Source organism: Callospermophilus lateralis, chromosome 2 (assembly GCF_048772815.1).
Source record: "Callospermophilus lateralis isolate mCalLat2 chromosome 2, mCalLat2.hap1, whole genome shotgun sequence".
NCBI classification, from domain to species: domain Eukaryota; kingdom Metazoa; phylum Chordata; class Mammalia; order Rodentia; family Sciuridae; genus Callospermophilus; species Callospermophilus lateralis.
This window is the reverse complement of record NC_135306.1, coordinates 151921880-151940620: the sequence shown is the minus strand read 5'-3', so window position 1 is coordinate 151940620 and position 18741 is coordinate 151921880. Positions and strand designations below refer to the sequence as shown.

Below are 18741 nucleotides of genomic sequence, written 5' to 3'. Positions count from 1 at the left end.
AGACCCTGGGTTTGATCCCCAGAAACTGCCCCAAAAAGAAAGAAAGATGGTTACGAATAGATGCCCCATTTGCCTTGCTATACTGATAAAAAAAAAAAAATAGCCCATTTACATGCATTTTGTGACTATTTATAATAGAAATAAAAAAGTTACTATTAAAAAAAAAAAAAACAGAGCTGGAGATGTAGCTCAGTGACAGTGCATTTGCCTAGCATGTGTGAGGCACTGGGTTTGATCCTTAGCACCACATAAAAATAAAGGTATGCTGTCCATCTGCAACTATAAAAAAAAAATTAAAAACAAAAACCAAAAACAAGATCTGTCTCTATATAACACTAAACTAGGGGTTAAATAGATAAACCCTAAATAAGCAGTGTCTCTATCTTTAAAAGACTTCTAATCTGGAGGAAGTGCGGGAGAGTGATATTTGACAAATTTTATTGTTAATGGGTGTATTGTGTTCATATATGAATTTGTAAAAACAAAGTCTATCAGTATATACAACTATAATGCACCCATAAAAAATGGGGAAAAATTCTTGCATAGCAATTATACACAAAACAACCACAATGCAGCAAGTAATTAACCAAGAGACATATGAAGTATAATAGTAAATGCCTGCCTGCCTATGGGCAGGAAGATCAGAAAAAAAACTTTATAGTGGGGACACTGGAGCAGGGTTTACCAGATAGAAAAAGGTTGGAAGACATTCCAAGTAAAAGGGAAAGAAAGCATAAACAAAAGCATAGGAAAAGAGAACTATTTGCTGAAAAGACAATATGCAGAACTCAGATCATGGAATGCCTAGAACACCAGGCTGAGAAGCTTGGATTATATCATCTATAAGGAATGGAAAAGCAGCAAAAACTTCTGAACAGGAGTGGTCATGGGAAGATGGACTTGTTAGGAAGATGAATCTATCAACCAATTTAGAAAGATTGACAAGAATCAGACATACTTTGGATTTGCATCTCTGTTGCTATATCTATTCCTAACCTTAACTCCCCAATGACACCTTTGTTTAACCAGGCCTTTGCAGAGCAAGGCAGTAAAGGAACCCCAGGTTCACTCCTACAATGCTCAGGCAGTATGAAGTTCTTAGTTTTGCTTTTATTTTTTTATCTTTTTTATTGAGGTGAAATTCAAATAACATAAAACCAACCATCTTAAAGTGAACAATCCAATAGCATACAGTATATTCACAACGCTGTACATTCACTTTTTGTTGTTGTTCTGGGGATAAAACCCAGGGGCAGTCAACCACAGAGCCATATCCCCAGCTCTTTGTTGTATTTTATTTACAGACAGGGTCTCATTGAGTTGCTTAGGGCCTCCCTAAATTGCTGAGGCTGGCTTTGAACTTGCATTCCTCCTGTCTCATCCTCCTAAGCCGCTGGGATTACAGGCATTCGCCACCATGCCCAGCCACTGAGATTCTTAGTTCATTTTGGGAGGGATCCTTTTGAGACAGGATCTCTCTATGTTGCACAGGCTAATTTTAAACTTCTGGGATCAAGTAATCCTCCTGCCTCAGCTTCCCAAGTAGGAATTTCAGGCATGCCACTGCACCAGGCTAGAGGTTCTTAGCTTTTAATCAGAACCCAGGAAAGCCCCTGTTACTTTCACTGAGGTCTGGCTTCATCCAGTCCCCAGGCACCTCTGCTCAAACTTCTGGCTTTCAGCAAACATCTGCCTGGAGTCCCTAAACTGTCATACTTTTTTGGTAGCAGGCATTGAACCCAAGGGCACTTAATCACTGAGCCACATCCCCAGCCCTTTTCAATTTTTAATTTGAGATAGGGTCTCACTAAGTTGCTTAGGGCCTTGCTAAATTGCTGAGACTGGCTTTGAATTTGCAATCCTCCTGTCAGTCTCTGGAGCAATGGGATTTCAGGCATGCATCACTGCACCCAGCTGCCATTACTCTCTTCTAAACTTTCTTGACCTAAGCTCCCCTGAGAAAACAGGTCATTCATGACCAGAAGCAAATTTGACTAAATCTATCCCTTATTTAACACTTTTTGATGTTTCTACATTGCCCAAAGAATAAATTTCAAATCTTTAACAAGACATACAGTGCCCACTATCATCTGGCAACTGCTTGTTTCTCTAGCCTTATCTCCCAAACACATTGCCCTAAAATTCTTTATTAGACTTCCCCTTCTACTCATGGCTGATCAAACATGCTATTTTTCCCCTCTTACCCTATTATTACTCTTTATATTTCTTGCAAGCTTATCTTGGGAAAATTTTTCATCCTCTTTCATTATTTCCTGGGACCAGCTTTGATTCCAACCTCATTTCACCCTGTGGACTACTCTGATCCACACTTAACTACCCACTATTCTCTGGACATGCACTACCATATAATACCATAGAATGACTTTTTCCCTTCTCTTACTCTTCTACTTCTGTCATGTTACTGAGAACAGCCGTACCCTGAATATATATCTGTTTCTGCTCTGTCTAGACATTTTATTAGCATAGAGTTTCACTAGGCTTCTCACCTCAAAGTTAGTGGTACCTGGAACTTATGAAAGAGATACAGTATACCCATAACCCAGTTATTGGAGGGTTGAGTACTGATCTTATTCTCCTTCACCACCTCTTCTGGCAGGTGACATACCTCTGTTAGAACAGCACTGGAACGAGTCCCATTTTATCTGGAGATATTGCTGTTTCATCTTACTTTGTGAATAGTTCTAGTTTTGGCCTCCCCAATCACCATGCCAAACCCTAGCATACCCTGGCAATTGGTTTGTACTTTGGCCTTGACTGACACTAGCCCAAGAAAGGAAAACAACATGAAGAGACTAGTCCAAAAGTAACTCTAATACTATCCCAAACTAAGGAATGAAAGTCTCAGGGAAGGGAGAAAATTTTTCCTATCATCATCAAACTTCACTTTCGAAGAATACAAGCCAAATGTGTATCAAATGGTGCACAGAAGCTTTTACACAAAGACCTTTTCCAGGTGTGTCTAAAGTTTCTAGATGTAGTAGCATCACAGATATCAGTATATTCCCAAGTGAATGAGCAAATTCCAATTCAGAACATTCAGATTTTGGCTCTCTTCAGGTTTTCAGGCCTGTGTCTTAGACACTACATTCAGCAGCAAGCAATAATATATAGATGCCAGCCCTCAATAACATTTTATTCGAACTTGACAATGTATTAAGTAGTACAGACCTAAGCTTTACAATTTTCTAGTCATAAAATCTTGGGCAAATGACTTTCCCTATTTGTAAAATGGGAATTAATAGTCCTGCAGGGTGATCATGAAGAAAAGTAAACAAATATAAATAAAGAATCTACAAATAAGCTGGGCAGTGGCACAAACCTGCTGAGGCAGGAGGATCGCTACTTCAAAGCCAGCCTCAGCAACTTAGTGAGGCCCTAGGCAACTCAGTGAGACTCTGTCTCTAAATAAAATACCAAAAAAGGCTAGGGGTGTGGCTCAGTGGTTAAGCACCTCTGAGTTCAATCCCTCCTCCACACCTCAAAGAATCCACAAATTATGCCTGGCCCATAGGTTTTCATCATTCATTTGTTCATTCACTCAACAAATACTTAATAATTGTATGCTATATGCCAGTCACTATTCTAGGCACTGAGGATTTAGATAAAAATCCTTGATTTTAAGAAACTAAGGTGGGTGGCAGGCAGAGATAAAAGGCCTGAAAAATAAATATGTCAGATGGTGATAGATGCTGTACAGATTAAAAAGAAAGAGGTTGTTGGGGTTGGGGATGTGGCTCAAGTGGTAGCACACTCGCCTGGCATGCGCGAGGCACTGGGTTCGATCCTCAACCCCACATAAAGATAAAATAAAGATATTGTATCCACCTAAAACTAAAAAATATATATTAAAAAAAGAAAGAAAGAAAGAGGTTGTGGTGTCCTATAGGGAAGAAGTGGATATTTTTTAATAGAATTGGAGAAGGTCTCACTGAGAAGGTAACATTTGATCAAAACAGCTGAGAGAAATAAGACAATGAATCATGCAAAAAGTTAGGGAAAGAAGGAAGGAAGTACAAATGCAAAGTCCTTGAGACAAAAATATATCTGTCTTGTTCAAAGAATAGTGAGAAAACCAACAGGGCAGAGTGAGCAGGTGGAAAGAAAACGAACATAAGAGAAGCCAATTCATACATGCCTTGTAGTTGTAGAACACTAAGGACTTTGGCTTTTTCTCTGAGAAAGAAAATGTCAATTAAGAAATTAGATAATTAAGAAGTTAGATATACAAATCCGAAATTCAGGATAGAAGTCTGAGCTAGATTTGTCAATAAATAGAAGACAATTAAAACTGTGAAAGTGGCCTTTAAATGCTATGAAATACTCAAAGTTCCCAATGAATAGCAACTGTTATTACAGTTACTTTTGATTATCTGTTCTTGGCACTCTCCTCATACCCTTCCTTTCAAATTTACAATTAAAACATCAGTTAAGTGAAGGTACTATGATTTTAGCAGTAAAAGCAAGAATTTTAGAATTGGGTTTGAATCCTCTTTCTCTTAGTCATTTACTAGTTCTATGACCTTTGAGCCTCAATTTTCTTATCCATAGATGAGGCTGGGGTTGCAGCTTCACAGGTAGAGCGCTTGCCTAGCACACATGAGGCACTGGGTTGATCCTCAGCACCACATAAAAATAAAATAAAGATACTGTGTCCACCACCTATAACTAGAAAATAAATTTTTTTTAAATGGGGCTTATTGTCCCTATCTTATAGAATTGTTACCTTATGGATGGCAAAGCATCCATTCATTTGTCCAAAAATGCTTCTCTGGGGTGCGGGGAATTTACTGGAGATTGAACCCAGAGTCACTTTACCACTGAGCTACATCCCCAGAAATTTTTTATTAAATATAATTAAATATATAAAATATAAAAAATATTTTTTATTTTAGGACAAGGTCTTACTAAGTTGCTTACAGCCTTGCTAAATTGCTAAGACTGGCCTTGAACTTCTGATTCTCCTGCCTCATCCTCCCGAGCTGCTGAGATTATAGGTGTATACCACCACAACCAGTTTGTGCAACAAATTCCTACTGGGCCCCTATTACAGGCCTGGAACTGTGTTAAGCAATAGGGCTTTGGAACAAGAACAGGCACTGTCCTCATATAGCTTAGAGCCAAGGGACCACAATATTTTCAAGTAACCAGACAAAAGGTTTTTTTTAATTTTTATATCTTAATAAGTAAATAAATATCCTCATAAGGTAGTGAAACAGTATGTTCTAAATTATTAATAGTTCTTATAATTTTTTAATTAGAACAAAAAGTCCAGGCATGGTGGTACACACTTATAATTTCAGCAACTCAGAAGGCTGAGGTAGGAGGATCACAAGTTCAAGGTCAGCCTCAGCAATTTAACAAGTCCTAAGCAACTTAATGAGATCCTGTCTCAAAAATATAAAATTAAGAAGCAAAAAAAAAAAAAGGGTTGGGGTTGTGGCTCAGTGGTAGAGCGCTTGCCTGGAATGTGGGATATACTGGGTTCAATCCTCAGCACCAGATAAAAAGAAATACATAAAGGTATTTATTTCTTTTTATTTATTTATTTCTACAACTAAAAATGTATTTTAAAAAAGAGGACGAGGAGGAGGGCTGGGAATGTAGCTCAGTGGTAAAACACCCCTGGACTCAATCTGCAGTACAAAAAGAAAAAGAAAAAAAAATTCAACATAATAAGCTCATAGAAAATACATTTTAGAACTGGAAATATTTTTAGAAACAAGAATATCCAATTCTCTCATTTAATAAAGACAAAGAGTCCAGAATAAATTATTTAGGGCATTTATTCAGTCAGTTCATGTGCCAGGTGCTGGGAATAGAGAGATAAGTAAAACACAGTTCCTTACCTTATGTCAAGTAAATATGTGCCAAGTGGGGTGTATACCCCTAATCCCAGCAATTGGGGCAACTGAAGAAGGAGGATCACAAGTTTAAAGCCAGTTTCAGCAATTTAACAAGGCCTTAGGCAACTTAAGGAGACCCTGTATCAAAATTAAAATAATAAAAAAAAAAAAAAAGGTTGGAGATGAGTGGTGGTTAAGTGCCTTGGTACTAAAAAAAAGGAGTTACAGAAAGATGGAGAAAAACCCAGGAATCATGTGCATGCCTGTAATCCAAGATATTTAGCAGGCTGAGGCAAAAGGATTACAAGTTTCAGGTAAGCCTCAGCAACTGAGTGAGAACTTTTGTCTCAAAATAAAAAGCACTGGGGATCTAGCTCAGTGGCAGAGCAACCCTGGCTTCAATATCCTCAGTATCACAACAAAACAAAACAAAAAGGAGCCGGGTGCAGTGATGCACACCTGTAATACCAATGACTCAGGAAGCTGAGACAGGAGGATCACAACTTACCTCCCTCAGCAACTAAGTGAGACTGTTTCTGGCACCCCTGGGTTCAACCACTGGTTTTTTCAAAAAAAGAAAAATAAAGTGGAAAAGCCTTGCAGACACCAGAACCACTGACTAAGCAGACAAGACAGAAAGGAGAGATTAAGACCTTCCTCCTTCATCCCTGAGATGAAGTAATACTCCCCCTCCAGACTAGCAACATTTCTAGAACTTTATCCTTGTCACTTGCATAGGCAAACAGCACTATGAAGCAGAAGGAGCACACCTTGGAATTCTGCAGATCTGACTGAAACTTTGGCTCCACCACTAATTAGCTGTATATGTCTTCATTCATCTGTTTCTGCATCTGGAAAACGGTGACAATGCTTACTTTTGGGAGCTGTGGTAAACATCAGCAATTTACCTAATGTGTTCAGATGTACCTAGAAAAATGCCTGACATGCAGAGGTTACCCAATAATGCTATTATTTCTTATTATTGAAGACAGTTCTCCCTTGTTTACACCATACCTAGTGATTACAGACTTCAGCAGAGACATAGATCAGGGCTCCCACAATAATACGGAATATTCCAAGAGTTATGGCACCTTCACTGGTTACTTCTTTTTTTTTTTTTTTTCTTTCTCCTTCCACACTTTTTGATGCAATGTAGTTGTATATAATGATGGGATTTGTTACATATTCGTACACTTGCACAATATAACAATATAATTTACCCAATTTCAATCCCCAGGATTTGTCCCCTCCCTCCTTGCATCTCACCCTGGCTACATTTTTCTTTTCTTTTCTTTTCTTTTTTTTTTTACACCCTGGCTACATTTTTCAATCTTTCCTCCATTCAATGTTTATCTATTCAAATCTCCACTCCACTTTGCCAACTTGAAAAATAAAATCTGTGAACCTGCCCCTCCTGTCTCTTCTTCAAAATACAAACCTCTTTCCTTCTTTCCCTTACCACTATATTTCTCAAACAAGAAGTCTTTTGTTGCCTCTACAGCCTCACCTCATGCTCACTCCCTAAGCCACAGTAGTCTAGCTTCCGTCCCCACCCTTCCATTGAAACTGTTATCACCAAGGTCACCAATGACTCAGTAGCCTCATTTCAGGGCTCACCCTACTTGTTCTCTCTGCAATAGCCACTACTGCCCTCTTATAGAAGCTCTCTCATTCTTGGCTTCCCAGATAATACTTTCTCAGAACTACTTCTCTGATCGCTCCTCATTAGGCTCCCTAACTTTACATAACGCTACACGTAATTGACAGTTCCTTGGGCTCTATTCTCAAACCCATTCCTTTCCCCATTTTATAGATTTTACTCAGGTGATCTACTTCTATGATTTCCACTATCATTTAGATGTCATGATTCCTGTATGTATACTCCTCCGCCTCTCAGAAGACCCAAAACTCATATCTCCCTACAAGTAACAGATATTTCTCTGGATATCACCCATAAGTATTTCAAAAACTGTTAGGCACATTGGCACATGCCTGTAGTTCCAGTGACTAAAGGAGACTAAGGCAGGGCAACTTAGTGAGACCCTGTTTCAAAATAAAAAATAAAAAGGGCAGGGGATATGGTTCGGAGGTAGAGTACCACTGGGTTTACCACAATAATTTAAAAAAAAAAAAAAAAAAACATTAACTTTCCCAAATTAGCTCTCCTTGTATTCCATGTATTAATAGCATCAAAGTAATATCCAGTCACCCAACACTTCCTCCTTCACCCTTCAGCCACTCAAGTTAACCGCCATGACCCTTGTTCCTGCCTCCTCATCTGCTATCCTAACAGCCTTCTGGCTGACTTCCCTGACTCTAGTTTTAATCTATCCATCCTAAGCAGAGGTATAAGGGAGCTCATTTTACTACACTACTCTTAACTGTTATCTCCATCTTAAATATCTATAGCAAAGCTCAACTCTAATAAGAGGATCTCAGTTCTTTGTTATGAAATACAAGGACATTCAGGATCTGGCCCTCCCATATATTCAGCTTCATCTTTCTGCCACTTCTTCCAAGTATCCCAAAACTCCAGCTCAAAGAACAATTCATCACTCCCTAAATATGCCATGCTTTTTTATACTTACACTACCAAATCACCTTCTAGAGTCATCTGCCTGGCATAGTATTGGTCATCCTTGAAGATCAAGCTTTAAACAGCTTTGATATCTTCCCTGACTCTCTTAGACATTTTGATCCTCCTTTCTCTCCCAGTACATTTTCTATGTACCTCTATTGTAGCGTTTGTGACGCTGTATTGTGGGCATTTGTTTATCTTCTTGGTCATCTGTGGGTTGCTCATGGACAAAAACTACTTTTCACAACCCTTGCAACTTGCCCAGATCTCAAGATGAGCAACCAGACTGACAAAAATCTAACAAGAAATACTCCCCCACTCTGTCAGGAGAGCAAACTCTAAAAGCAGCAGGAAGTTTCACTGGGTTCAACTTCCCCTCTAGCAAATACCTCCAGATGTTGCTTGGACTCTGACCCCAAAGGAGCTATTCCCAACCTGATTCCTGAGGCCCCATTGCCTGAACAGCCTTTTCAATAAAAAAAGGAGAGCCTCCTTAAGATTAAAATTCTTTGGAAAATAATTTATAAAATGGGCTGTGACTCCAGGGAAGACTGGCAACTGCCAGATACATCTCAGAAAAAAAATGTGAAATAACTCCAAGACCTTTATACACTTTCAAAAGCATATTTCTTTAACAGTCTGGACTCATATTCTTGACTTGAATTTGCCCCTTGGGAAAATGCCCTGCCCCATACTATCACAACAAGTATCTTCACTGAGCAGAAATCCATAATGACTTCTCTCGGTCTAAAATGGTATAACATGGTAATTAAGAACAAAGACTGAAAATTTATCACTTAGGCTTGAATTCCAATTCCACCACTTTTTTTATTTTTTTTTTTAAATTTGTTTTTAATATTTATTTTTTAGTTTTCGGCAGACACACTTGTTTGTATGTGGTGCTGAGGATCGAACCCGGGCCGCACGCGTGCCAGGCGAGCGCACTACCGCTTGAGCCACATCCCCAGCCCCCACCACTTTTTTTTTAATGGCATGATTCATAAATTTGAGTATCATCCTTGCACAGGGGCCAAGCTAATCTCCTCTGCATGACTTCAATTTTTAGTTTATGTGCTGCAAAGCAAGTCCTTCACCACTTATTAACCATGTGAGTTTGGGCAATTTATTTAAGTTCTCTGAGCCTCAGTTTTCTCTTCTAGGAAACAGTAAGATAATACTACCCTCTTAGGGTTGGTTTACTGATTAAATAAGCTAATAATAAAGATTAAACTACATTAAAAATGCTAAGAATACAGGGGGATAGTAGAGGATAGGAAAGGCAGCAGAATACAACAGACACTAGTATGGCAATATGTAAATCAGTGGATGTGTATCCGATGTGATTATGCAATCTGTATATGGGGTAAAAATGGGAGTTCATAACCCACTTGAATCAAAGTGTGAAATATGATATGTCAAGAACTATGTAATGTTTTGAACAACCAACAATAAAAAAAAATGCTGAGAATAGTGCCTGCTACATGGTAAAGACTTAGTAAATTATATATAAGCTTATTCAGGTTTCAAGACCCTCTGTCATTCACAGCCTGGAAATAAAAAAAAAAAAAAAAACTGTTGCCCAATCCCAGTTCATTTTCCAACATCTACCAGTTCCCAATCCTTTTAATTTCTGACCTCATTTGTAATCCTTTGCCTCTACTCACAACACCAATGAGCTTCTGCTCAGTTCCTTCCTCCATCCTTAGTTGCAAATTCTCCCTCTGACAATGCTACCTTCAGCTTCCCAGGAAATAACCCCTGCCGTAGTATCCCACATACAATACACATAACAACAGTATAGTAGGGTACAACCTTCTCCAGAGAATTCTATTCTCTGCTCACTCCCAACTACATTCAAGTCATTTTCATAATCCAAATGCCTACAGAGCTTCTGCATTATATAAACATTAAGCAGAGTTTTAGAGGCTGGTTAAGACACACCATCTCTAGGAAAACTACTAGACTACAGTGATTCATACAAATGTCTGCCTTCCCTCAACTACTAAAGTTTTAAACTATAACATATACTTCCATGTTCATATCATCTAATCATCTCTCCTAAATTTAATTCCATGAGGCAGTGTCTGATTTTCAATCAATACATTCCCATCATCCTAGAACAGTGACTTGATCATAGTAAATGGTTTATTTTATTTTTTTAGTTATAGATGGGTACAATATCTTTATTTTGTCTATTTTTAGGTCGTGCTGAGGATTGAACCCAGTGATTCACATATGAGAGGCAAGAATTCTGTCACTGAGTCACAACCCCAGCCCAATAGTAAAAGTTTAAGAAGTATTAACTGGATATAACCAATCTAACCCAATTTCTTCATCCTTTTCATTTTTCCCCATAGTACTGGGGATTGAGCCCAGATATGCTCCACTGAGCTATATCCCAGCCCTTTCTATGTCTTATTTTAGACAGGTTCTTACTAAACTGTTGAGGCTGGCCTTGAACTTGCAATCCTCCTACCTCAGCTTCTAGAGTAAGGGAGGGATGAATTAGATCCCAGTGTCCTCTATCCCTCTATCTCTATGCTCGCATCTCCTCTATCATAGTAATGAGCACTACCAAAGATGCATGGATAGACAGATGGAAGAAAAGGAGGAAGGAAGGAAGGGAGGCAGGAAGGAAGGAAAGAAGAAAGAAGAAATGCCTTACTCAAAACTATATCGCTGGTTAATAGCAGAGTGAGGACAGGAACTCAAAACTGTTTTTTAAGACTGAAATGGTAAATGAAATCTCACCCCACCACCACCACCTCAACCTTCTTCTGGGCCACCTACAAATTACCAAGGGGGAAGATAGTTCCCTGGTTGTACTCTTAGTTTCATATAGCTTCCAACCTATCCAATGAAGAGGTAACAGAGAAAAGAGGGGCCATTATCAAATATTCCCAAGAGCTTCCTAGGTATGACTTTAGGAAGCTCAAGCCAGAGTGGGTTACCACCAGAGACAAATTCACTTGACAGCTGCCCTCCTGGAAACAATTAACTTAGCCTATTTTCCTTTGATAGAATCTTAAGCTTGAAGGGAGTATTTTGAAATTACTTGGACTGAATGTTAAAAACCCTAAGAAGAGTCAAGTGCAGTGGCACATACCTATAATCCCAGTGGCTGAGGAGGCTGAGGCAGGAGGATCACGAGTTCAAAGACAGCCTCAGCAACAGTGAGGTGCTAAACAACTCAGTGAGACCCTGTCTCTAAATAAAATGCAAAATAGGGTTGGAGATGTGGCTCAGTGGTTAAATGCCTCTGGGTTCAAGCCCTGGTTTTAAAAAAAAAAAAAAAAACCTAAGAATGCCTAACTTCCTTTGTCCCCATTTGAGTTGGATATAGAAGAAACACAGGCTAGAGGTTAACATTTAACATTTAATAAGAGCTAATATGTCAGGGAGTCTGATAAATGTTCAACATAGATTATTTCATCTTAATCCTCAAAACAACACTGTGAGGTTAATAATATGATTATCTCCATATTACAGATTATTACAGATGAAGTAGGTTCAGAGAGGTTAAGTAACTTTCCCAAAACATTACAGGTAGCAGCCAATGGAACAAGGCAGTCTGATCCAGGACCCATGCATTTTTATCACTAGTTGAGGTACAACTTATCTGGGAAGACTTCCTCGACAATGTCCCCCACCACCAAGATTAGGAGGCCCCTACACCCTCACTATCCTTTACCCCACTATCTCTATACTCCATTTCTTCTATCATAGCAGTCAGCATCACCAAATAATGAGTTCCATAAGGACAAAAACTACTAAATTTTACACTTCCTATGTCCCTTGTACCTAGCATTGCATTTGTGACTTAATCAAGATTTTTCTTTTAGAATAAACAACAACCAAGGAATATAGAACAATGAAGGAAAGACACAGGCTTTAAAGTCAAATGTATTTAGATCTAAATCCAGGTTTAGCCAATTCATAGCTCTGTATCCTGAAAAAGCCACTTGACCTCTCTGAGGCTCAGTTTCCCTATCATCACAATAGGGATTAGATTGTGACCACATATGTGATGAATCTCTCTGCTCTATAAATCTTGCAATGGTCTTAGATAAGTAAAGCAATATTTTTTTTGATCAGTTTCCTGGATACAGATTTAGTTTTGTGATATTAAACTATTTTTCATAAATAAATAGTAATGAAAATTTGTTTTTAAATGTAACCAATAGTGTAGTGAAAAAATAAGCTAAGTACCTTATAAAGTGCTTGCTGCATTAAAATTACTATTTTATTACCATTCTTCTCATTTCTCCTTCTACATATGCTGATTAAAAAAAATTAAAAAATAAAAGAACAGTAGTCCGGAAATCCAGAGTCAAATGCTATAACCTTAGTTCTGTACTTCTCCTCTCTGGGTTCAGTTTCCTTATCTATAACTCACAGAACTGCTGGTTCAGAATAAATTACATAAAATGTGCTTGAGGGTTAGGGTTGTGGTTCAGTGGTAGAGTACTTGCCTAGCAGGTATAAGGAAATAGGTTCAATCTTCAGCACCACATAAAAAATAAACAAAATAAAGTTATTCAAAAAATTATGGTCTATTTATCAAAACAAAGGTGCTTGAGTGGATAAATAATACTAAACAGAGGAAAGAAACTATCATTCCCTATCCTCTAAATAAAACTTTTTTGCTCTTGGAAAAAAAATAAATAAATAAACTATCATTCCACCTCTCTGGCTTATAAAATCATTCCTCACCAGAATGCACACTCTGTCTTGAAGCTCAAGAAAGAAGACTAATCTTTCAAAGGTTTAGCAGTTATAAAGGGATGGAGTATTTGCAATGTCACTAGGAGAAAGAGCCAATCCCACCAAGGAGCTAAAGTAAGACACTTCCAAGTGGCTGTGCTCCAGGAATCCTTAGCTAATTAAGGCTTTGCTTCCCTTCCCCTTCTGCCTGTGACCTCTGCAAAGGCTAGAGAACACCAAGTGCTCCACATCAGCTCTTCTCTTGGCCAGAGTGACATAAGGTATTACTGGCCAAGGATCAGCGTAAACTATTGCTAAGAGGTTCCTGTCCTTGGTTTTCCTTAGAACAAGGTGAAAAACAAGGAGTCCTTCACTCCTTGTCCTGTGATTAGCAATTCAGGATTCTGAAGAATATGCCCTACACACAGCTACTAGGAACCTGGGTCTGGAACATTCCAGGTGACACAAGTGAAGCCAGTCAGGCCCTCTGGATAGAGGAAGAAGCCCTCTTGCATTTGGAACTGGAGGTAAAGCAAAGGGACTGGTCCTCCCATGCTCAGCTAAGAATATCTAATCTTAGATGCTCCCAAGGCAACTTTCAGGCTCTTCTTCAAGTTGCATAGGCCTCAGGGACTTAACCACTTCCTTTGCTCATTAAAGCAGAACTCCTACTCCAACACTTAGTACTCCCTTCCCCCACGCCTGGTTCTGGGGGTAAAAGCCAACTATCTCCCCCTTTTTGTTGCAGGAGTTTAACTGTTAGGTTCTAAAAGAATATAAACTATAAACAACAAACATGGGTACGTAAAAAAGGTTTAAAAAGTCTTAATAGCTGGGGATGTAGCTCAATGGGAGAGCATTTGCCTAACATGCATAAAGCCCTGGGTTCAATCCTTAGTATCACCAAAAAAAAAAAAAAAAAAAGAGTTGAAAAGTTAGTTATAGTCACTGTCCCCACTTCACAGTGCCTGGTTCCTGTAATAAATGTTGCTATTAAAGAACAGCTACAATCCATTAGTTTTTAAAACTTATTTTTAAACAATGAAATGACAGTTTCTTTCCTCTGTTTAGTATTATTTATCCACTTAAGCAAGTATTTTCAAGTATAGCTCAAGTCAAGCCTAATTATGAGTCTAATATTTAATTAGGTCTCTAATGAAATAACAGACAGAGGTAATAAACATCAATGAATCCTACAATCATTAGGCAAAAACTGACACAAGTGAAGCCAGTCAGGCCCTTTGGATAGAGGAAGAAGCCCTGTTGCATTTGGAACTATTTTAAGGAAATATTTTAATGAATACATCAAGTTGACAACCTCTGACCCTACTCATTCATTTTAACCTCACAAAAAGGAAATCAGACGGATTCGGTTAGAGAAGAAAGAAAAGGGGGGAAAAGATTAAACCTAAATCCGACCAAGCCTTAGGATCAAACTCCCTATTTATAGGAAATACAGAAGATATAAGAATGTCTTAAATGACACCATAAGAAGACAATCAACAAAATCCAGAAATTGGAAAAGCCTTTAAGACAAATGATCTACTTCCTCTATATAAAATTACAAGAAAAGAGAAAAAAAGAAGTGGGAAGCTATGGATAAGGCTCAAGATTTAGATCAAGCAATGTATAGACCTTCTTGGAGTACTGATAAAAACAAATCAATTCTGCAAAAATATCAGGGCGGGTATATCTCAGTGGTAGAACAATTGCCTAGCATTTAAAAGGCCCTAGATTTAATTCCTACACAATCAATTTTAAAAAAAAAAATCATGGTCATTACAGGAAATTTAAAATAAAATCACAAGTTGAAAATATTAAAGGGATTTATTGGTTTTTTAGGCATGATAATGATATTTTGGTTATCTTTTCAAAAACAGTTCTTTTGGATATATAGTATCTGAAATGTTTACAAATGGAATTTGCTTCAAAATAATCTAAGATGATGGAAGAATAAAGATGAAACAAGATTAGTAAAATTGTCCATGAGTGCATAATTGTAGATAATGATTAATGGGCACATAAGGGTTCATTATATATATTCTACATTTATTATTATTTTTAAATATGTTTATAATTTCCATAATAAAACTTTTAAAAATATATTTTCATTATAGATGAACACAATACCTTTATTATTATATGGTGCTAAGGATGGAACCCAGTGCCTCACATGTGCTAGGCAAGCACTCTACCACTGAGCCACAATCCCAGCCCCACAATAAAAAATTTTTAAGTTCAAAAATTAAAAGTTGGCCAGGCATGATAGTGCATGCCTGTAATCCCAACAATTTGGGAGGCTGAGGCAGGAAGATTCCATTTCAAAGCTAGCCGCAGCAATTTAGGTGACTCAATGGTTACGTGCCCCAGGGTTCAACCCCCAGTACCAAAAAAGTTAGAAACTGAAGATACAGCTCAGTGGTATAGCTCTTGGTTTGTTCCCCAGCATCTCCAAAAAAAAAAAAAAAAAAAAAAAGCTAATTGTGGAGGGACTACAATCTACAATTGAGACTTATAAGAGGAGCCTCAAGTTCTTAGCAATGACTCACCCCTCCCACAGTGATTCCTGAGGTACCTCTGAGAAGCCAGAGGACACCTGAAAAAAAAGCTTAAGAGTCACTGCTGCATTGGAAGAAATACAGATCCTGGGTAACAGAAACTGGATTCAAATCTTGGCTCTGCTGCCTTAATAAAGTATGACACCTTACAGAAGTTACCCTCAGAGCTTCATCTTACTCTTGTGCAAACAGGGCTACCTCCGAGAATAGTAAATAGGATCAAATAAGAGACTGAAATATTTTTATGTTAGAAGAGAATTTGCCTTTTATTTCTGACAGTAATATTAGTCAACTCTCACCCCATTCCTAACTTTCATGCCAATCCCTTCCAATCTTCATCAAATATACATAAATACACATAAATATTCTGTGAATACATGAGAGGCAGCAGGAATCAAGATTCAATCAGCCAAGTGCGGTGGTGTATGCCTGCAATCCCAGCAGATCAAAAGGCTGAGGCAGGAGAATCACAAGTTCAAAGCCCGCCTCAGCAAAAGTGAAGTGCTAAGCAACTCAGTAAGACCCTGTCTTGAAATAAAATACAAATAGGGCTGGGGATGGGGCTCAGTGGTGGAGTGCCCCTGAGTTCAATCCCCAGCACAAAAAAAATTCACTCAGTGGGCAATCCCTATATGTGTGGCCATCCGGGACACATGTCTCTAAATCACCATCCCAAAAGATTTTAAAAAAATAATTAAAAGGCACATGTAATAAAGGCCAACTATTGGGGGGAAATGGCTGAATACATATATACACATGTATATGTAGACATATGTAGCTATTAATAATATGTGTATTGTATATATGTATACCTATGGTTACATATGTACACACATGTGTGTGTATGTGTATGTGTGTGTGTGTGTGTGTGTGTGTGTGTGTGTGTGTATCAGTACAGTCTGAACTTTATCAGTTTAATTGCAAATAAACAGCTCTTCTGTGGGGTCATCTTAAGATTCCATATACCTCAATATTGATTCTGTTATGACAATTTTCCTCTTAATCAACTGCATCATAACAAATAATGTGGGGCTGGGGATGTGGCTCAAGTGGTAGCGCGCTCGCCTGGCATGCGTGCGGCCCGGGTTCGATCCTCAGCACCACATACAAACAAAGATGTTGTGTCCGCCGATAACTAAAAATAAAATAAATATTAAAAGATTCTCTCTCTCTCTCTCTCTCTCTCTCTCTTTAAAAAAATTACACTGAAATATTAAAAAAAATAATGTGGTTGTAAGACCATGATATTATCACTATTTTGCACAATGTCATTGTAAGAGACCTATTCAGTTATAATTTTGTAAGCATACCAATGATCAAACCTGCATGGGCATTAATTAGAGAATGGGGTAATGGGACAAAAATGTTGCAGGTACTTATCCTCAATAAAAATGGAAAATGTTATATGTTTGTGGGTTTATAAGCACAACAAAAGAGCTACCTTAAAATGATTATGCATAAACTTATAAGTTCTATTTATTTTGAAATTCTGTCAGTGTTAGTGACAGTTTATTTAACTGCCTGTTCCTGACTCTGAAATAGTGAGACCAATCCTTTTATCAACACTTAGATTACCTTCTTTCACAGCCCTTTATGTTTTAAAGGGTTTTGTCTATAAACAAAGTGCATTTACTGGGAAATAATTCAACCTTTCCAGCTGTGTTTATTAACACTACTTTTTCTTCTCAAAATGTTGATCCAGATTTTAACCAACCATATACAATTATGAAAGCTTCATAACAACATGTTTGAGCTAATATTGCTAATGAACAAGAAAGTGAAAGTAAACATGTAGATATTCAAGCACTTAGCCCTACTAACTGTTGCTTATTTTGGCCTTACACTGTGTCCAAGGTCATTCACTCACTGGACAGGTTTATGTCCTATGATGCCATCAACTTCCAGTCAAAGAACTACTCAGCACAAGAAAACTAATGTACACACAGAACTAGCATAACTGAAATCAAAAGCAAAGATATGTTCATTGTATGTAAATGTACAATTTCCATTACGCTTATTAAAATCCTGAGAGCAACTTAAATTCACTATTTATTCAAAGATAAATATTTATTAAGCATCTCTGTCCATCCATGTTAGCTAGGCATTATGGATATAATGAATGAGATATAATAGTTCATAGCCTCAGGAGATTCACACAAACATATCCCTTTACTGCTTTCATGGATTGCTAAGGTTCCAAAGATCACAGGACACCAAAATTAAGACAGTGTTACAAGAGATGACATTTTTATTCCCTTATGAACACAATTTGTCAAAAGGCAGCCTGCTCCAAGAAGCAGCCTCAAAATCACCAGTCTATGGGGAAGTTACAAGCTGCCCCACTGCTAGAGAATTAAGAAAAGGGTTTCTGAGATCAAGGTTTTTGTCTACAACTCAACAAACGTTTACCAAATTTCTACTTTGTCCTTGAATACAAGGCTAGCTGAGGAGTGAGCAAATGGTGACCCTAATTTCAAATCCAACACAACACCTATTTTTATAAATAAAGTTTTTCTAGAACACAGCCATACATATTCATTTACATATTTTGTATGGCTGCTTTTCTGTTGAAACTTACTGTGCGGCCCCATTAAGTCTGAAATCTTACTGTTTGGCCTTTCACAGAAAAAATTTGCAAACCTCTCTATTAGAGACTCTGGAAACTCAGAAATGTATGTTTTGGGGGTTTTATTTGTTTGTTTGTTTGGTTGGTATTTAAAACCCAGGGGCACTTAACCACTGAGCTGTATCCCCAAACCTTTTCTTATTCTTTAAGATAGAGAGCCTCACTAAGTTGCTGAGGCAAGCTTTGAACTTGCAATCCCCCTGCCTCTGCCTCCCAAATCACTGGTATTACAGGTGAGCACCACCATGCCCAGCTATATCTCTGTATCTTGACCTGGGTGGTTATTATATACATGAGCATACACATTGGTAAATATTCATCAAGCATTTGATTACTTTTATTGTATGTATGAGATAACTCAATACTTGTTTTTTCTGATGAGATAAAGATTAATCAGTCCTGGGGATGTGA

General features: G+C 37.9%; 1 protein-coding gene and 1 non-coding gene across 6 annotated transcripts in view; both read right to left on the bottom strand.

The window, feature by feature from the left end:
- Nucleotides 1-18741, bottom strand: part of Stim1 (stromal interaction molecule 1) — a 200666-nt gene that overhangs the window by 146752 nt on the left and 35173 nt on the right. Inside the window, exon 1 of one of the 5 annotated variants that reach the window (XM_076846757.2) lies at nt 5868-5889. The exons of the other annotated variants lie outside the window; for them this stretch is intronic. The gene's annotated coding sequence lies outside the window, so the exon portion shown is untranslated. Of the gene's footprint in view, nt 1-5867; nt 5890-18741 lie in introns of those variants that run through there. 5 annotated transcript variants of the gene reach the window in all.
- Nucleotides 9425-9527, bottom strand: LOC143393208 (U6 spliceosomal RNA). The gene has a single exon (XR_013090515.1). It is a non-coding gene; the product is annotated as a U6 spliceosomal RNA (small nuclear RNA).